At 37.9% G+C, this 19381-nt stretch overlaps 1 long non-coding RNA gene across 1 annotated transcript in view; it reads left to right on the forward strand.

The window, feature by feature from the left end:
- LOC147911627 (uncharacterized) overlaps positions 1-19381 on the forward strand; it is a 98642-nt gene that overhangs the window by 58116 nt on the left and 21145 nt on the right. The window contains exon 3 of the long non-coding RNA XR_015550803.1: positions 14003-14200. This is a non-coding gene — a long non-coding RNA (uncharacterized LOC147911627). The remainder of the gene's footprint in view (positions 1-14002; positions 14201-19381) is intronic.

The following is a 19381-nucleotide window of genomic DNA, read 5'->3' on the forward strand; positions in this document are numbered from 1 at the left end:
AAAAGATGACTCAGCAATTGATATCAGTCGAGACGTGGGGAGCTGAGGTCAGGAGCAGCGGCCTGACACCCATCTGTGAGATAAAGGTGTTGGCAGTCCCCAATGGACATGCAGGGTGGAGTGATGAATTCTGAGTGACAAAGACTGGGAGAGTTTGCCAGTTGTAGTTGCATTTTTATTTCCGCTGCTATATAAGGCATATGGAGTGACAGAACTCAGTACAACAAAGACCGTGAGAGAAATATTTCATCTGGAGATAGATTGCAGAGACGTGAAGAAAAATAAAAATACTTTTATTAATAGTTTACATTTCTAATACAATTGCCTCACAAAAGTTGCCAGATCACCTCCTACCCACAGTATCTCAGCATCAGTTTTTGATGATGAGTTTTTGAGCGTGAGAAAGATACCCCTGTTTTATCCAAGTTGGGAGTCTGATACTCATATATTTTATTAGCTTGATTCAGAAAGCTAACAAATAACGCTTCCACTTCTAGAAGCTTCCCTCCTATGAGCCGGAGAGACATAAATATAATCAGTCATTTTTGTTTCCAAAGCAAAGTTGGATGTACTGCTTTTACCCCTTCTACAAGGGCCATCTGCTTACCCCCACTCTCCTCTCCTCTGTGCCACTTTCAACTTGCCTCTTCTTCTCTGGATGTCTCTGACCCCGAGCTCATCCTTCTTCTCTTCTGATTGGGCTGGATGCGCCATTTCAGGTCTCTGCTTCATGGCCTCCTTATGGTTCTGACTTTGTTTATAGCCCTCAACTAACTGCAGGTGGCCCTCCCTGCCTGTGCTCAGGATATATATATACACACACACACACACACACACACACTCTTTTCCTGGTCAGTTACCATTTCCTCAACCTTTTTCTCTTTGGCCACCTCAGATGCATGGCTGCGTACAAGAGGAGCTGCTCGAGAGAGAAGAGGTGAACCTATCATGTTCCATTCATTGTGGGAAAAGTAATGTTGACGGGAAGGTTAGATCGGGTGATATTTGAGACCCTAATGCTCCACATTGGCACAAATTGGATCGTTGACGTTGGTTCAAGCTCATTCTTGTTTCCAATCCCATAACCACTGCTCCTTGGTTTAGCTAAAGGCAGTGTTGCTAGGCTACAGAAGGTGTTTGAACAGCCACATGCTTGAACCTCAGCTGAAGTAATTAACTTGCTTTTCACTGGCTGATAAAACATGTACTCTGGAAATACAGAGAGAAGGCTCTTCTTTCCTCCTTTTCTTCCTTTAATCTCTTAATCAAGCTGCCTCCTTTGTGGCACCAGAAGAACTTTTATTTTACAGTCATTGTCAATGCCTTTTTTTTTTCCAGATGTTTCATTATATGCCTAGGGAGAGGTGCCAGTCAAAGGTGGCTTGACCATAAGTAGAGAGAAGTCATTCCTTCTGTTCTTTCTTAATGCAACTCAGCAGAGGTACTACCAGCTTCCATTTGAAGATGCTCTCATTTCTTTCTGCCAGAGGAGTGGAAATACTTCGATGAGTAATAACCAGAGTGGCTTCTCATGCATAGCAATGTGCATGATCATTTTATGTCCATTTTTATATTTCCAGAGCCTTTGTGCAATGCCTTGCACATACATTGTGCTCAATAAATATTTACTGAAACAAGTTAAACTAAGATCAGATTGTTCTCCACGAAGCTCATGGTATAGCCAAAATTCGGAGTATGAGAGAATGGGCAGCATCTGTCATCATATAGATAAGTATTTCTAATAAAGTTTAAACTCTTGAGGAATTTATCTCCATTCCGAGCCTCCTATTAGACTCATTCATAGGTGGGGAAAAGTTGAGAAGTCTTGTCAACACTGCATCAGTGGAACCTAGATGAATTCTTTCTACCCTGAAATGTTATACATGGCCACAGCAGTAATACATGGCTAGAGCTCTCTAGGAGCATTTGAACCCCACGGTTAGAGCTATCCAATACAGCACTGATACCATCAGAATTTTATTACAGAGTTTCCATCCTGGCAATTCTATCACCCCAAGCAAATACTGCAACAGCAGCCTATTTCTTGGATGAATAAGAACAAGTTCATTCATAGGAATAGCTAAATGCTTTATGCGAGTAGAACACAAATAGCTAATGCTTTAAGTTTAATATTTCTAACTTGATGATTGAATATTCTGGCAATTCTAATATCTAAAAGGATTAAATAATATATTATGGCACTTAAGGTTTTTTTTAAAATATCTTTATTGCTGTCATTTCATATTAAATAAATAAATAAAATATGTGACGTTAACATTTTGCATTTCTTAAGTTTTCAGCGGTTGAATTTCCTTTAAGTCTTTCCACCAAAATAATCCTTCAAACTAAATTCATATTAACTTGGCTAATAAAAATATCACCTGTGTTTCTTGCTTAAGAAATGTAGCTACGTGTGTTACAAAAAATGGAGTTCATTTGCAAATACTACTCCATACAAAGGTAAACACAGGTGCTGATGAAGGACTTATGTGGGGGGGAGGCTGAGAATGTGAACAAATTGTGTTTCAAAATGAGAAAGAAAGATAAGAGCAAATAGCAAAATTCTGAAATAGTGTTCAAACCTGATGCTAAGAGAGAGACCTGGAAAAGGGTGGAAGGAGAATCACTGATTTTCAAATAGGGTGTCCCTCCTTCCTATGGGGTATTTTTGAAATTTGGAGGGGGCAATTTTTAGTTGTCACAATTATAGGGGGCATTCCACAGGCACTGTACTGCATGGGAGGGTTCTGCTCAATAGAAAAGCACTGCATGTCATATGCATCTTTGGAATGACCCACAGAAGAAATTTATATATTATTCTCCAAAGTTAAAAACTAACTTCATTACACATAGCAATCCAAGGCATTCTCTTTACGGTTTTGATATATACTGAGTATTTTAGGGATGCAACCAGCAGATAGCTTGAAGAAATAATTTTACTTTGTTTTGTTCAGAGTATCACTAAGAATTGTTCACAGCTTAAAAAGAAACCACATCACTTTTGACAATGTCCCTTGCTAAGTTGATGGTAGATACTCATGGATTGGGCTGTATGTGACGTTTCTGTATTTATGATAGATTTAAAACTATGCACAGATGTACTTATCTGTTTTCAAAATATCAGTTTTTTTAAAAAAAGTATTACTATTTAGTTGATCAATGTCTTCTCTTGTATCTAAGGTTGTTGTTTATAAATAGGAGCAAGCATATAACAGCCTCATTCTGCATTCTGTTGTCACTGTGTCCAAGCATTTCCATATTTAAAGAGATAATTTATTATAAATTAGATTGTCTTTATTTCTGCTTTATGTTGCAATAGGCATTGTTTCCTATAATGTTTATAATAATATAGGTGGGTAGACCATGGTACCTATGAAATTGATTTCAGGAGATTTAAAAAAGTACAATGATGAACTATTTCTGGGAAAGAGGGGGCCTGGTAAAGAGAAAAGAATCACTGATGGGAAAGCATGCAGGACTTGGGAGGAAGTGTAGGAGGGGGAAAGTGAAAGATTTTTAGTGAAGCTTTAGAAAAAGCAGTGCAGTTTAGGCTTTAAAAAAAAAAAAAATCCATAAATAAGTGTGGAAAGGAGGTTCTACTTATTAAGGCCAAGCAGATTCCAAGAAAGCATAGGAATGGAGTCACTCTGAGATGGACTGTTAGCAAGATGTTGAACATAAATTAAAAATAAATATGTACGGATTTTTCTAAACCTGAATAAAAATTGCCTGTTCGTTACAAAGCTGTGTCCTGTGGAGTAGACAAAGGTGAGTATAACAGTTCCCACATAGGAGGAGTTTACATCCTAGTTTGAATGAAAATACATAAACATTGACATAGGAAAAGACAATTGGTTCAAAAGTTTAAGAATGGAATTCAAGTTTGTAAGAAACATGACTAGTAATGTTGCTAAAGGTGCTAATTCTTGAAGGATTAAGATAACCTTTGTAAGGTTCTAAAAGACTTATAATTACATTTATATAATACATAACTATATATATTCAGAATTATTATATATATCATTAATAATAGGAAATGAGTCTTTTCCTCCACTACTTAAAAGTTTAAAAATTATTCACCTTGAGAAGATCAGACACTCATCTATGTTTTCTTCTTGCAGTTTCATAGTTTTAATTAAATTCTCTAAATCTTTCAGGATTAAAATTAGTATTTGATATGATGTAGAACTCTAGATCTTTTTATTTTACCCAAATTGCTTACCAATAGTCCTGGTACCATTTCTTGCACAATTCTTTCTTTCTCTCTTGAGTAGGGTAGTTCTGGGTTATTAATCCCCCTCCTCAGCCTCCTCCCATGGAGTTATGTTTAATCTCTACTGCTGGTTTCAACTCAGGAACGTTATACTAACAAAAGCCTAACTAAAGTCCTAACAATAGAACATGCATGGCTTTATTTCCATGATCCCTCACACACACTGGTTATTTCCTATTTTATTAACGCTTACTGAATTTGATAGATGAGAAATATCTCATTATTTTAATAATATTGATAGTAAATTATTTTAAATATATATCAGTACCTTTTTTGGAGTACAAAACGTGGGAAATCATGTTTTCCTAGTGATTTTTGAATATTCTTTACTTCTCTAAAGATATTTTAACATCTGTCTTAGTCAGCTTGGCTGCCATAACAAAACTCCACAGACTGGGTGGTTTCAACAACAGAAATTTATTTCTCGCAGTTCTGGAGGCTGGAAGTCCTGGATCAAGGTGCCAGCGTGGTGAGTTCTTAGTGAGGGCTCTTCCTGGCTTTCAGATGGCCACCTTCTCGCTGTGTCATCACACGGTGGAGAGAGAGAGAGCACTGGTGTCTCGTCTTGAAAGGAGACTAATCCCCTCATCAGGGCTCTACTCTCATGACCTTATCTAAACCTAATTACCCCAGGGGCTGTCCCGGTGGCGCAAGCGGTTAAGTGCGCGTGCTCTGCTTCAGAGGCCCGGGGTTCGCCGGTTCGGATTCCGGGCGCACACCGACGCACCGCTTGGCAAGCCATGCTGTGGCGGCGTCCCATATAAAGTAGAGGAAGATGGGCATGGATGTTAGCCCAGGGCCAATCTTCCTCATAAAAAAAAAAAAAAAAGGGTCAACATTTCATAAAGGGCTGGCCCCGTGGCTTGACGGTTAAGTGAGCACGCTCTGCTGCTGGTGGCCCGGGTTCGGATCCTGGGCACGCGCCAATGCACCACTTCTCTGGCCATGCTGAGGCCGCATCCCACATACAGCAACTAGAAGGATGTGCAGCTATGACGTACAACTATCTACTGGGGCTTTGGGGGGGAAATAAATAAATAAATAAAATCTTTAAAAAAATAAATAAATAAACCTAATTACCCCAAAGGCCCCACCTCCCAGCATCATCACATTGGATGTTAGGACTTCAACCTATGGATGTGGGGGGACACAAACATTCAGTCCATAACAACATCCTTTCCACTCCATAGATTGCAATTATTCTCCCAAACATTTAATGAGTAATTCTCCTTTTTCCATGTTTTTGTTAAAATGCAAAACAATTAAATTTATATATGGTCAAAATTTTAAATTATTTTGTTTCTTTTCTGTAAAGATCATTGTGTATTGCAATATCAGATAAATATTCGCTCATATTTTCATCTAGTTCTCCAAAATCTTTTATATTTAATTTCTCAACCATCTCAAAAGGAATTTGTTGTATCTATGAGCTAAAAATTTTATTTTTCAAGAAATATCAATGAATAATCTAGTCTTCCTTAGCTCATTATCTTGAATGGAATGTTTAAATTTGGATCCTCCACAACAAGATTATTTATCTATTGATACTATTGATAACATTGAAACTATTCATATGAATTGGCGTAAATAAATACGTTGTTATAATTATTGCATCTTTATAGTATCCTTAATATATGATGGTACATATGTTACCTTTCTGTGAAAAATTTCAAATGTATTTTCAAATATTTATTTTTTCCAATTTTTTTGTTACAATTTACAGTTCTTTTTTTGTGTTCATCACATTCCTGAGACTTTATTCATTGTAACTTATTTATTCTATTATTATTATTAGTTTTACCTTGATTTGCCTGTTAGGTAAGATAGGAAATTCTCAATATCTATATATTTATTTTAGAGTCACCTTTTTTATTTGTGACTCCTAAATAGTATGGATTAGGAGCTTTTAAGCCTAATCTGATAGCCTACATGTGCAATCTTAATTCTATTGTCTTTTTTGCATATACCGTTTTGATTATTATAGTTCTTTGTTGTGTATGTGTGTCTTTATGTCCCCGTTCCCCAACATGTGCTGTATTTTCTGTTTTTCATAGAAAACAGAAATTCTATGAATTTCTATGAAACATTCTATGAAACATTTTCTATGTTTCATAGAATTCTAGAAGTGTGATTCTTGTGGTCTTTCTACTGAAGGTTATCTTTGTATTTTAAAGAATACACTTTAATCCACTTGTCTTCGATCATCATCATAATTAAAAAATTTTATTTTTTCAGCATCCTTATATTTTCTCATTCTTCCCAATTCTTAGTTATCATTTGCATTCTGTAGAATATTGCATCTGAATTCTTATTAAATTATATTTTACATTGATTTTCAAGAGTTATTTGTACATTTTTATTGTTTTATAACCACGTATGAGTTTTTTCTGTTACAGATTTTTCTACTTGCCACAACTCTTTTCATCTTCAACTTTTATGTTCTTGACTTCAGGTTTTTTACTACTAGGGTGGTTAGTGTAATGTTTTCACGGATGATATACTCCCTGATCCCTTGCGTGTCCTCAAATCGTCTTTCAATTGTTCCCATTCCCTCTATGACAAGTTAGATAGGCGGAAAATTCTTGGATCATGAGCTTTTTTCCTCAGAACTTATTAACTTGGCTCCAGTGTCTCTGGTACTTAACATAGTGGGGGAGTTTTGAACCAGTCTGACTTTGTTCTTTCAATGCACTTAATTTTGTTGACTAGTTCTGACTGGAGGTTTTTTCTATTTTTAATGGAATTGAGGTCTGTCGTCTTTAGAACACACACGTTTTTTCAGGATAGGTGGAGGTGTGGGTCTCATGATCGTTTTGTTCTGCATGAAGTGAGCCTTACAATCTCCGTACCATTCTGAATTCCAACTCAGGAAAATCCACCATTCCCACCTCAGCCCTGTCTTCTCTGCCCCTTCCTTCTTTTTGGAGAGGTTTTATATACTTGTCATATCCCCACTATTCTGAGAGGGTGTCTAAAGTTTGTCCTCTCCCTCAATCATTCACTTCTTTGCACTGTGAGTTCTACTTTGTATTCGGGTGTCACAAGCCCCATGGATGTAGAAGGACTGGGGGAGGGGGAGGGATTGGATCAGCACAGGGCACTTCACAGCCTGCTTCCTCCCGGTACTTCTACCTGGCTCAATAATTGGAGTTGACTCCAGGAACTACAGATAATGCAGGGGGTCAGCAAGGTCCTTTGTTTATGGCTCATGTACAAGAATTCCCAGAATTGAATTAAGCTGAAGACCAACCAGCTAACTCTCCAGAATACCAGCCACGAAGCAAAAAAACACCAATGGATTAAATTAGTTAATTCCTGTTTTTACACATAACCTCTCAAGTGACTGGAGAAATGTAGTTGGTTACTTCTATCAAGTAGATACAGTGTCTTCAAGTGGAAACACAAAAAACAGAAACACTCCTTCTATTAAAAAAAGACTCCTTCCATTAAACAGAGACTTCTGGCTGACCCTCAAACTCTGAGGCAGTTGACAGTCAACTGAAATATTCTGTTTCAATCATCTGAAATTCTGCAAATTAATAATGCATGGGACAGTGCAATAAACTAGAAACGGACTTTGTAATTCTATCCACAGAGGCTAAACTCTATCCTTAATGAGGATGAGTGGTTGACTTCACCTAATATGACTCTACCAAGTGAGTTAGGATGTTATGTTGCATGCCCAAAATACATTTCCTACATCAAACACAGAATAATACACATACGGTTATTTGTATTAAAAATATTTATCCTCCTCCTCCATTTAATAAATAGGGCACAGATATGGATATTTAGAGAATGTATTTGATAAATATAACAAATTATTAGATTACACGTGGTAGCCACCTACTTTGATTTGGCTTTAGGTAACTCCTTACTATTTTTTCTTACTTACCTCCATCATCCTTATTGTGAGTGGAGATCCTTCTTGCCTATTCTGAGAACCGGGGTGGTCAGGTAGTGAGACAGATTTTGTCCTTCTTTTTCTCAAAAGTGTTTCAGGGGCCAGCCGTGTGACATAGTGGTTAAGTTCAGCGCATTCTGCTTTGGTGGCCAGGATTCACTGGCTCAGATCCCAGGTGCACGACCTACACCACTTGTCAGCCATGCTGTGGTAGTGACGCACATATAAAGTAGAGGAAGATTGGCACAGATGTTAGCTCAGGGCTAATCTTGCTCAGCAAAAAAAAAAAAAAAAAAAGTATTTCAGTGGGAAGTTAGAAATCATAGGTATCACATTTGCAAGCCTGGCTACATTCTCTGTGACATTGGGTATGTTACTTTCTCAACCTTATTTCCATGTATGTTAATAGGAAGTAGTAATATCTGCATCCTGTGGTTGTTACCACACTCTCTAGCACTTGTAAGCATTCAGTGACTTGTAGCTGCTATTAGTATTTGCAAAGTAGGAAAAAAGTGCATCAGAGACTAAGAGCCAGCTGTTCTTTTCTACAAGAACTCTCCCACAGGGGCTTCAATAAATAACTATTAAATGAATGATAAATGGACGAATGAGTGGGCACCCTAATAAACAAACACAGGTACCACATGGCGAGGCATTGTCCTGGTTAGACTAGAACTGCCCACTTTCCCTGGGCCATCTGACTTTTCTAAGTGTCTTGCAACTTACCCATAAGGTGAATTTCAAATGTGCAGTCTTCTTAAAGTCAGTTTTCCTGGGTGATTCTTCCTCCCTACCACTTCTTTTCCTTTAACCCCTTATCAACCAGGTCTTGAATCTCTGGTCCCAAATCTCCTCGAACCTGCGTTGGGTCTTTGAGTTTGGAGTTTTTACATGCTGGTGTCTATATCCCAATCTTGATTTTCCCCTAAGGTCCTCCACTGGGTGTAACCCCTGTGGTTCTCCATGATCTGAAATACAATAAATCATTCAACTGAAACATCTGAGATCAAATTTGCTTCAGGGGAACAATATTTCCAAGTTAGAGACCTTGAATATTGATATATAGGTTATGATATTTAATGCAGGAATGATAGTATTATAAGAAATAAATGAAATTTTAAAGTAGCTATGCATTAAAAACTTATTTCATACAAATTTAAGATAGAAATCAAAGGCAGCATAATTCATTATTTTGGATAAAGTGAACAGAGCTGGGGTTGCCTAAAAATGGGAAAATTAATACATTACCATAAAATCTGATTTATTGACAAATAAATAATGAATTCATTTTACTGATTATCCTCCCCCCTAAATCAGAATTTGCAGCACGTACGCTCTTCTTAAAAACTGTCAAAAGGGAACCACCTTACAATAATAACAACATCCAAGAAATTATTTACGCGTAAATCTTAGCTGATGTGTAGACAGGAATGAAGCCATGTCTCCTGTCCTCAGGATTTGTTGTCACAGCTTACACCTCCATAGCCCTTTGCAAAATGCCCATCGGTATCTTCTGCCTAATTGCACTGTCTTCTTTTCAAATTTCTCCCTCTTCTTCTACATCACAGTAACTTTTGCTCAGTAGCACATGACCTCTGGTTCATGAAATGTGTGATATTTTCACAACTTGAGAAACTTTTTGTTAACTTCCCTTGAGATCTGCATCACCCTGTAGATTGAAGATTGTGAGGCTGCGGCATCATTTGCACTCAGTGTCCAATAGATCATGTTGTCAATTACTGTGTGCACTCTAGAAAATTAATTTCCATTAATTATTAAAACATGATTTTTGAAAGTATTGTAAAAAATAATATCCTTTTAGAATATGTCGGCAGTATTCCGATTTCTTCAAATCATTCCCAATTCCCCTTTGAGTCTCTTGGAATCTACTATTGATCCGGTCACTTTGTGAGTATCCCAGTGGGACCAAACCATACTAAGTCCCTTCTCTCAAAGGGAGGGGTTTGCATGAGAACCTGGGTCAATGGTTCTTAGCTTCTGCACTATTGACATTCAGAGCTGGATAATTCTCTGTAATGGGGGCTGTCCTCTGCACTGTAGGATGTTTAGCAGCATCCCTGGTCTCTACCTGCAAGATGCCAGTGGCACTCACTCCCCAGTGTGAGAACCAAAAATGCTTCCAGATATTTCCTAATGTCCCCTGGGGGACAAAATCACCTCCAGTTGAGAACCACTGAGCTGGATTAATGTCCTCCTTGTACTGAGGCTTGTCACTAAGCCGCTTAGTGTGGGAGACTTGGCAGATTGTATCAGAACAATGTATAGAAGCTATGGGTAGACCAATCAGTCTAACATAACTTTTGCTGCTCAGTTAAAAATCCCTCCAGGTGTTACTACAGATAGCTATCTGGACTGTTTGAACTCTACCTGACTAGGCACTCAAAATTAATGTGCCTCAGGATTTTGTGGTCAAACCAAAGTGTGCAACAATCATTAATGTAAAACTATGTGGACTGGAATAATACGTGTTCCATACATACACACATGAATTTGAAAAATCAGCTCAATCAAATAAAACAGCCTAGCCCTGAAAAATTTTTTTTTTTTTTTTTGTGAGGAAGATCAGCCCTGAGCTAACAACATCCATGCTAACCCTCCTCTTTTTGCTGAGGAAGACCGGCTCTGAGCTAACATCTATTGCCAATCCTCGTCCTTTTTTTTCCCCAAAGCCCCAGTAGATAGTTGTACGTCATAGCTGCACATCCTTCTAGTTGCTGTATGTGGGACGCGGCCTCAGCATGGCCGGAGAAGTGGTGCGCAGGGGCCGGCCCCATGGCTTAGCGGTTAAGTGCGTGCGCTCCGCTACTGGCGGCCCGGGTTTGGATCCCGGGCGCGCACCGACGCACCGCTTCTCCGGCCATGCTGAGGCCGCGTCCCACATACAGCAACTAGAAGGATGTGCAGCTATGACGTACAACTATCTACTGGGGCTTTGGGGGGAAAAATAAATAAAATTAAAAAAAAAAAAAAGAAGATAATGGTATCTGCGATATAGCTATCCTTGGCTTTTTAAAAAAATTAAAGTAAAAAGAAAATCAAGGGTATTTTTCCTTCAAGGCAATATTTCTTCATTCATATTCCTTAACAAATCCAGTGTCTTTGAATACTAAGTATTTTTATTCTGCAGAAGTAAAGGCTTGCTTATTTCCCAAGTTATTCCCAGTGACTGAGAATGTGTATTCTCACCAGTGCATTAGCAAAATATTTCTAACTTTTGTGTCCTTGATATTTTTGAAGGTTACATGCCAGTCATTTTGTCTACCAGGCCTCCATGGGAATTTGTCTGGTGTTTCCTTATGATTAAATTTGGGTTATGCATTTTTAGCGGGAAAATCACCAATGTGATGCTCTACTCCTTGTATCTTCTGGAGGTAGATTTGTCTCATGACTTAGGATTTTTAATCTGGTGATTAAGGACGAGACTTCCAGGTTTTTCCACTGTAATCAGTAAGTATTTTGTGCAGAGGTACTTTGAGATAACGTAAATATTCTGTTCCTCATTAGATTTGCACCCACCAGTTTTATTATCTATTGATATTTCTTGAATGAATCAATTATTACCATGATGGTTGCCAAATAGTAATGTCCTAATTCCACCATTTCTTCTAATTTCCCCAGTTGGCATTACACTGTAAGGAAGAGCTTTCCCCTCTCCCTATTTATTTATTTATCTCAACATGGACTCAGATTCCTATTTTATTTAATAGATCATTAGCTATTTGTGTCATTATTTATTTGATGCTTATTTCCCATGGAATCTAACAATGTATTCATTCATTCTTTCATGCATTAATTCTTTTTTAGGCAGTGCTTTTCTTAGATTTTTTTCTCTTTTTAGACTGTACTTGTCTTTTCTACATTTTATCTCGCAAGGTTAATGCAATGAATCTCTTCAAATTCCATCAGTCTTTGTTTTCATGTGAGTGAATAAATGATCCGCCCTCCACTGGGTTCTCCTGGAGCAATCTGGTGCCATGTTCAGAACTGTCTCATGACTTTGTGATCCACAGCTTCAGCATCTCAGGAAAGTCCCAAGACAGACGTGCCAGTTCTCACTTTGCCATATTCTGATTTCTCCTGGCCTTTGGCCCTCAGACCACTCAAGCAACAGGACTGTCACTGCCAAGGGGAATCCAGCATTCTCTGCAATTGCACACTCACCCTACCCAGGCTGACCTAGGGTTCTGTTCATTGTTACTTCAACGATGAACTTGGCGATGGCTGCCATTCTCCTAACTTAGGAAATTAATGTTGATATGTGACAACCACAGATCCCATTCTTCTTCCTTCTCCCTTGTACCCAGAGTGTTCCTGCAATCCTAAGAGGATTCGTTTCAACTTTCCTCTTTGTCTCCCCACTCATTCCCTCAGGACCATATCCCTCTCAGTCTCCTCACATCATCCTTTCCTTTCCACTCCACATGTCACTGCAGATATAGGGCCAAAGGGCTTATGGGAGGTCTGTGGATTTAGTTATTGTTCATTAAAGTGCTGTTGATCACTATCTTTTGCAGTGACTGCTCAACAAAAAATGAAAACAAATGCACATGTGTATAAGAGTAAACTCTAATGGATAAACTTACTTCTTAATATTTTGTTTGACTTGAGAGATAGTTTAACTGCCACTGGAATATTTGTCAGTGGTCCTAAACCTACCCCAAGGGGGCGTGCTGATGGCATCTAGTCGAGGCCAAGGATGCTGCTAAACAGTTCCTCGTAGCAAAAAATTATCCTAGATGTTAATAGTTTCAAGTTTCAGAAACCCTCTTTAATATAAATTGTATTGTCTTGAGATAATTTTACATTTCATTCTTCTTTTTATGGTCCCCAAACCTTTCAAAACTGACTGTCTTACTTGATTACTTACGATGCTTTCAAGATTCAGATTGTTCCAGACTTAATTCAACCTTCTCTATCTCATTGTTTATTTTCTCTTCTCTGATATTCACGATTTTCCCCCATGTTCAAGTTGGGGAAAGTGCAGTAGTGTCTAAAAGTTATTTTGGGTCACTGACCGTTAAGATGGAGTCCTGAGCCTAATTATTATCAACTTAGGTTGTAGAAATAGCTGTTGTATTGACACAAGCTATATTTATTTTATTTAGTTATTTTGGAATGTATAAATATTATGTATCATAGGACTATTTTGTTTCACTTTAAAAAGAAAATAGAACTAGAAGTTATGTTTCAGCTTTCCATATTCTCCACTTCATGGACATAATAAAATATGAAGAGCTGTCCTCAGAAGAGAAGAATAGCTACATCCAAACTAGGAGAGAAAGAAAATCTCCTAGTGGAATACTCGCATACTGCTTTTACAAGTCATATCAGTGCGTTCGTTATGCGTAGAGATGTATTATCCTACCGTGAATGCACTTTATGATTTCTTTTGTTATTCTAAGAGCACATTATCACTTTATTGTTTTCTACTTAATTGTGAAGACATTGTATGCCTTTGGGCAGTGTTTTACCCACCATGTGGGCTGGATTGTTGTCCAAAATATTCATATGGTCATTGCTAGTTATAAGAACGCAGGCACTTTTTAAAACAAACATAGACACCTGAATTTAAGAAAAAATAAAAAGCTGATTAGAAAGAGAACCACATTGAGATCTTAGTATAGTTGTCAAAATCTGTGGGTTTGGGCTGATTTCTATAGCACAACATTACAGAATGGCAATTTCCTATTTTCTGGCTTCCCACAGTGCACCAATTAATAATTTGTAATTTATCCCCAGGCAGCAAAGATCCTTACCTAAACTATTAGCTTCAGCAATTTTTTCTCCTGTTCTTCTGTAAACAGGTGCCATGAATTGGTCTTGAAGATGTAAAGTCTAGAATTCCTTCCTTCAGATATTTAAAACAAAAATCAGTATAAAATAATTTGTCAGTTGGATCTGACTTTTGAGCAACTCAACAACTCTCAGGTGAGAGTCCTGGCTCATATCTGAAGATGTTTGAAACGATTCCAGTAATAGATTATGAAAGATCAAGATGCCAGGTAACTCTTAGTTTTTCCTAATGCATATATAATACCTTGCATTTGTATGTATAGTTTACATTTTATTTAATATGCTGCATCATCTCATTTGATTCTTCAAACATACACAGCGCATTATGATTATAATTTGAACATGGATGAAATATAGTGCAGACAAGTTAAATGAAATAATTGGGAGGTGGTCGTGTGAGTCCAAGAACTCATATTCTCCAAACCAACTCCAACGCACTTTCTCTGTATCTCACCTCCTTCATCCCTGAATATTGTCTATGATATGGGACACACTTAGTAACTGTTTTTTGAATGAATACATGTTTGTGCTTGGAAGCAAGGAATATTGTGTTTTTGTTGTTGTTTTAATAACATTTGGTTTTGTTTGTAACATAGACAAGTAGACAAGAAGTATTAAACTAGGTTTCAAAACAGATTTATATCCCAGTTCTCTTGAAATTGTGCCCACCATAAATTCTCTTAACTTCTTTGGTATGCACTTTTCTTATATTTGGAAAAACAATCTGGAGGAGGGAATTTGAATAGATACTATGTAGGATCATTTTCTTGTATAAATGTCTAGGGTTTTAAATTTAACTGAACAGAATGAAGCTTTAATTCAAAAGGTTTCTATAAAGTCATCGAAAGGTAATACAATTTTTAATTGGGTTTTTAAAGCTTGTTCTTGTTTACAATAACTAAAATATTTACTTAAAAATGTCACATGGCTGTGGAACAGTTATTCTTAGTAAAATTAGAAATAGTTCTTCTTTACCTGAAGCTCCCGGGATTAACAATGTGTAGTTAATGGTCTATCTGGTATATGAAGTGTCAGATAATATTGCAACTTTCTTGGGAGCACCTGTTTATGTATTTTTGGTAGTTCTGTTCAATTGGCTTTATATTTAAAGTGCAACATATTCACTTAGGTCTCACTGAAGGATTTGATTATGGCAGAGCAAATGTACACCTTATCATTTAACTCACAATTATGCAAAATTTATACTATGTGTTCAGACATCTCTTGAGTGTCTGCTAAGGGCCTGACACTGCACATGCTAGGTGTGGCCTCTGACCTCCAGAGGTTGCAAAGAATGGAGAGGTCACTTCTACGTGGTGCCCGAGAAGATGCTTAGGAAAAGCTTCCCAGCAGAGATATTTGAACTGTGTCTTAACAGGTGACATGTCAGGCAGGTAAGGATATTCTAGGTAGCAAGGAAAAAGGTAGTTTGGGTACAAATAGCAATAGGAACAATGGCATGGATACATGACACAATTGTGACTTTGGGCAAATGGAAGTCATCAGTTTGTCACCAGCATCAGTGAGTAAGGGTCCATTGCAGGAAAGGAGGCTGTGGACACTGGTAGGGACAGACAGTAGAGGGCTCTGAAGGCCATGTTTCGTATGCTATCAAGTAGACCCTGGGGAGCTATGAAAGAGTTTAAGTTGGGGAGTTCCACGGTCAGCATTGTGACTTGGAAAACCCCTCTATTGGCAGTGTGGAAAAATGTAGCATGTGAGAGGAGGGAGATAAGATGTTTAGAACTCTACTGCCACCATCCAGGAAGGAGATTTTGAAAACCAGAGCTAACTTAACAGTAGGATTGGAACCGATGAATGATGAAGGCACATTTTAAAGAAAGTATATGGGCCTGTTTACCAGTTGGAGGTGAGGTTTTAGGAAAGGGAAGAGAGATATCCAAGGTTTTGATTTGAGTCGCTAGGAACAGAGGGGGAGAAGGATATTGCACGGGCAAGTTAATGATTTTAGTTTAGGGATATCCTCAGTTTGGGGCATGGCAGGACATTTCTTTGGAAAAATCTGGTGGGTAGTTGAATACATAAGACAAGAGCTTAGATAAATCTAGTGGGTAGTTGAATACACAGTTGAGCAGGACATACAGACTTCCAATTCTTCAGCACATTGATAGAGCCAGGGTGACACCACCAAGCCTTACCAATGAAGATTTAAGAAGGCACTAGGGACAGAGCGTTGGAGCGTTGGGGGCAGTATTGGAAGAGCTTGCAGAGGAGATTGTGTTACTATTTAGAACCTACATTATGTTTTGTGAGCATATAGGTGGAAGGGACTCTCAAGTTACTAGGGTTACCCTGTGAGGTAACAGTGTCTAGGCTAAAATGCCTGCTCTCCAGCTAACTCAGTATACATGTATGTTAGAGTAGGAGATGGTGGAGAGGTCAACAGGGATGTGGTGAGAAAGTGGGGATGGAACCCAGATCTGCTTTGAGTTCACACCTCTGATCCAGAACTGGGCTGTGCTTGCCACCAGCCACCAAGTCACCACTTTTTGTCCATGTCTCTGTCCTAGTAGCATCTTCATTCCTGAGGGGGTAAGGACTTGCCTTATCCCAGTCCTGAACTCTGACCCCATAAAAAACCCAGTTATACAAGGAAAACTGCTGCACACTGTCATGAAGCCATGCCCTGTCGTCTCGAAGCTGGTCATCAATTAGACCACCAGCTGACATCCCTGATGTTGCACGGCTTCCTAGCTACTCACTTCCACCACAAGTGGAAATAGACTGTGTTGTGTCCTATCTCTCTATTTTCGCCCTCCTTGGGATGGTTTGTCCTACTACCAGTCAAGCCTTTGTTTCTGACACTATGCCCCTAGCTCTGAATTCTTTAGTCCTACAACACTCATAATCTGCGTAGCTTCTTAGTATTTATCATCTACCCCTTTATTATGTCATACATTTTTTAAAGAATGCTCTTGTATTTAATCTCAAAGACCTATGAAGTCAGAGACTGTGAGCTGTGAATACTGTATGTATGTGGTATTTGCCAAATGCAGGTTAATGTGGGGCTGATCCAGGAGCTGATCACAGGATGAATTATTTTTGATCCTATGTAAAAACAGAGGTAGGAACAAGATTCACTTCTGTACCAATTAATGAAGAACTTTTGAGCTCCTACTATATGTATAGGAGAGTGCTGGGCACTGTGGAAGATTCAAAACTCAATCACACGTGAGCCCTGCTTTAAAGAAACTTACTGGCCAGAACTAGTGACTGTTAGGGTTAGGAGTGATCTTAAAACATTATAAGCCCCACATTGTTCTCTTTTTTATTTTTTAAAATTTATCTTAAAATTAAAAGCAAATTTAAATCCATCCTTGGTTTAAACTTGTAACCAAAGCAGTAGCTATGGGCTTTAAGCCGCAGTTATTAGACAACCCTGAAAAGAAAATGGAATATGTGTACGCTCGTGCTCTGAGATGCTAACTTATGTTTTGTCAGACCAACCTGGTGAAGATCAATAAATAGTTACACTAGTGTTATTAAAAATTAAAGATAAATCTATGCTCATTCTGAATTTTATCATCACAAAGTTGCAAGTCTGACTAAAAGAACAGAGAGCTTCTCTGTAACATTACAAATTTTTTTCAGTAGTTCCAAGGATCATTGACTTGTAACCTGGAGTCTAGAGTGTGTTTATTATCAATACATATTTGCTTCAGAAAACTTTTTTTGTTCACTTAAGATTTCAAAACATGTTTCCCATAGGAGGTTGAGGTGACCACTAGCCTTGGAGATAATCGATTTTTGATGATGTCACTGATAGAGTTAAATTCAAGCTAGGCAACTTTTTGTTGAAAAAATATATTTTTAATAAAATTAAGTGGGTTTAAAAAGTAACTTGCAAATAAAATACAGAATCTCAATTTTTCATGTGAAGTCCGAACAACAAATGAAGAAAATGAAATAAAAAAAGAAATTTCCTGGCCAGAACCAGTCAGCCAGGTCTTCATTGGTTGATCCATCCATCCATCCATCCACCCATCCATCCATCCATCCATCCATTATTTCTTCCTTTTGTTAATTAAAACTTTCAGTGGAGAGAGCACATATTGATTACAGCAGGTACCAGGAATTGTGTCAGGTCCTGAAATAGAAAAGCAAGACATACTATTTTTAGATCAATTGTTTTAAAGATGGTCCCTCAGAGGAGTTTCCATGTATTATAAAGATTTCCTCAGTAGAATTTTGAGACTCACCATATAATTCCACAAAGAGGCATTTACGAAATCTTCCTAAAATATGAGGATTGCAAGGGTTAATCCACTCACTTGCTTAAGGTAGAACTGACCGGATGGTAACTGGAAAAGGCATAAAATGAGTCTTTCTTATGTCTTTCTCTGACAACTTTCACTGCTAGGCAGAGCACCTCAGAGGTGTCTGACCCAGGGAAGCTGGAGGCCTGTAAGTAACTGTTGGAGTGATGTGTTAATAGTCCATAGCTGACAAGTGGGGACCCACAGAAAGACCAGGCTGAGGTTTCAGTGCGTTCCAAACACGTGACAGGAGTAATGAGGTGTTTAGCATTTGAAGGGGACTGATACAGCCCTCTCCACAGGCAAGTGGGAAGAGAAGCTTGTTTTTATAAAGCTGAGATGGCAAAGTAGCATGTAGGAGAGGGAAAGCATGGAATGGCGAGGTATGGGGAAAAAATGCTGAGAGCTGCAGAGAAATTGTAGGGAGAACAAAGACAATTCCATACTTGTAGTGAGTCATAGCTCTCATAAAATGATTGAAATTCATTATTCATTACACTGATGGTTCATTAATTTAACAGATTCAGATGTTAACTGAAAATTATCTTTTTAAGATTAAAAATATATGCCTATAATATGTTTCCGTTCCTTTTAGAGCCTTTAGAAAAGATACAAGACTGCCTATATCTTCCAAATATAATAGCAAATAAATCCTAATCTAGTCATTAAATAAGTTAATGCATTTTAGAAAATTAGGTTTTAAGAGTGAAGCATTTATGGATTTGTAAAAATTTCTTGTTCAGCAGCATTTGTTCTCAGACTAGTGGTTAGGAAACACTGTTTCCTGATTTTGATAAGTATTTGCAGGGGTCTTGGGGTGAGTTTATGAACTTATTTAAATCGTGATTTGGGAAACTATCTTCTGATTGCTTTCAGTGTTATTTCAAGAAAATGTTTCATGATTTCTTTTTATATTGAAAATTGAATTAACTGTCACCTTAGTTCACCATATCTACCAGCCTTTCTTTGCCCAGCATGATTGTTTGCTGCATCATCAAGTCAAAACCAACATAGAAGATTAAAGATGCGCCACTGCTAATGTTCTAAAAAATGTAGTTCAGATATTAGGACACTGTAAAAGGAGAGAATCCAAAAATGATTGAGGGAAGGGCA

Source organism: Ceratotherium simum, chromosome Y (genome assembly GCF_057802395.1).
Source record: "Ceratotherium simum simum isolate JZ-2026a chromosome Y, ASM5780239v1, whole genome shotgun sequence".
NCBI classification, from domain to species: Eukaryota; Metazoa; Chordata; class Mammalia; order Perissodactyla; family Rhinocerotidae; genus Ceratotherium; species Ceratotherium simum.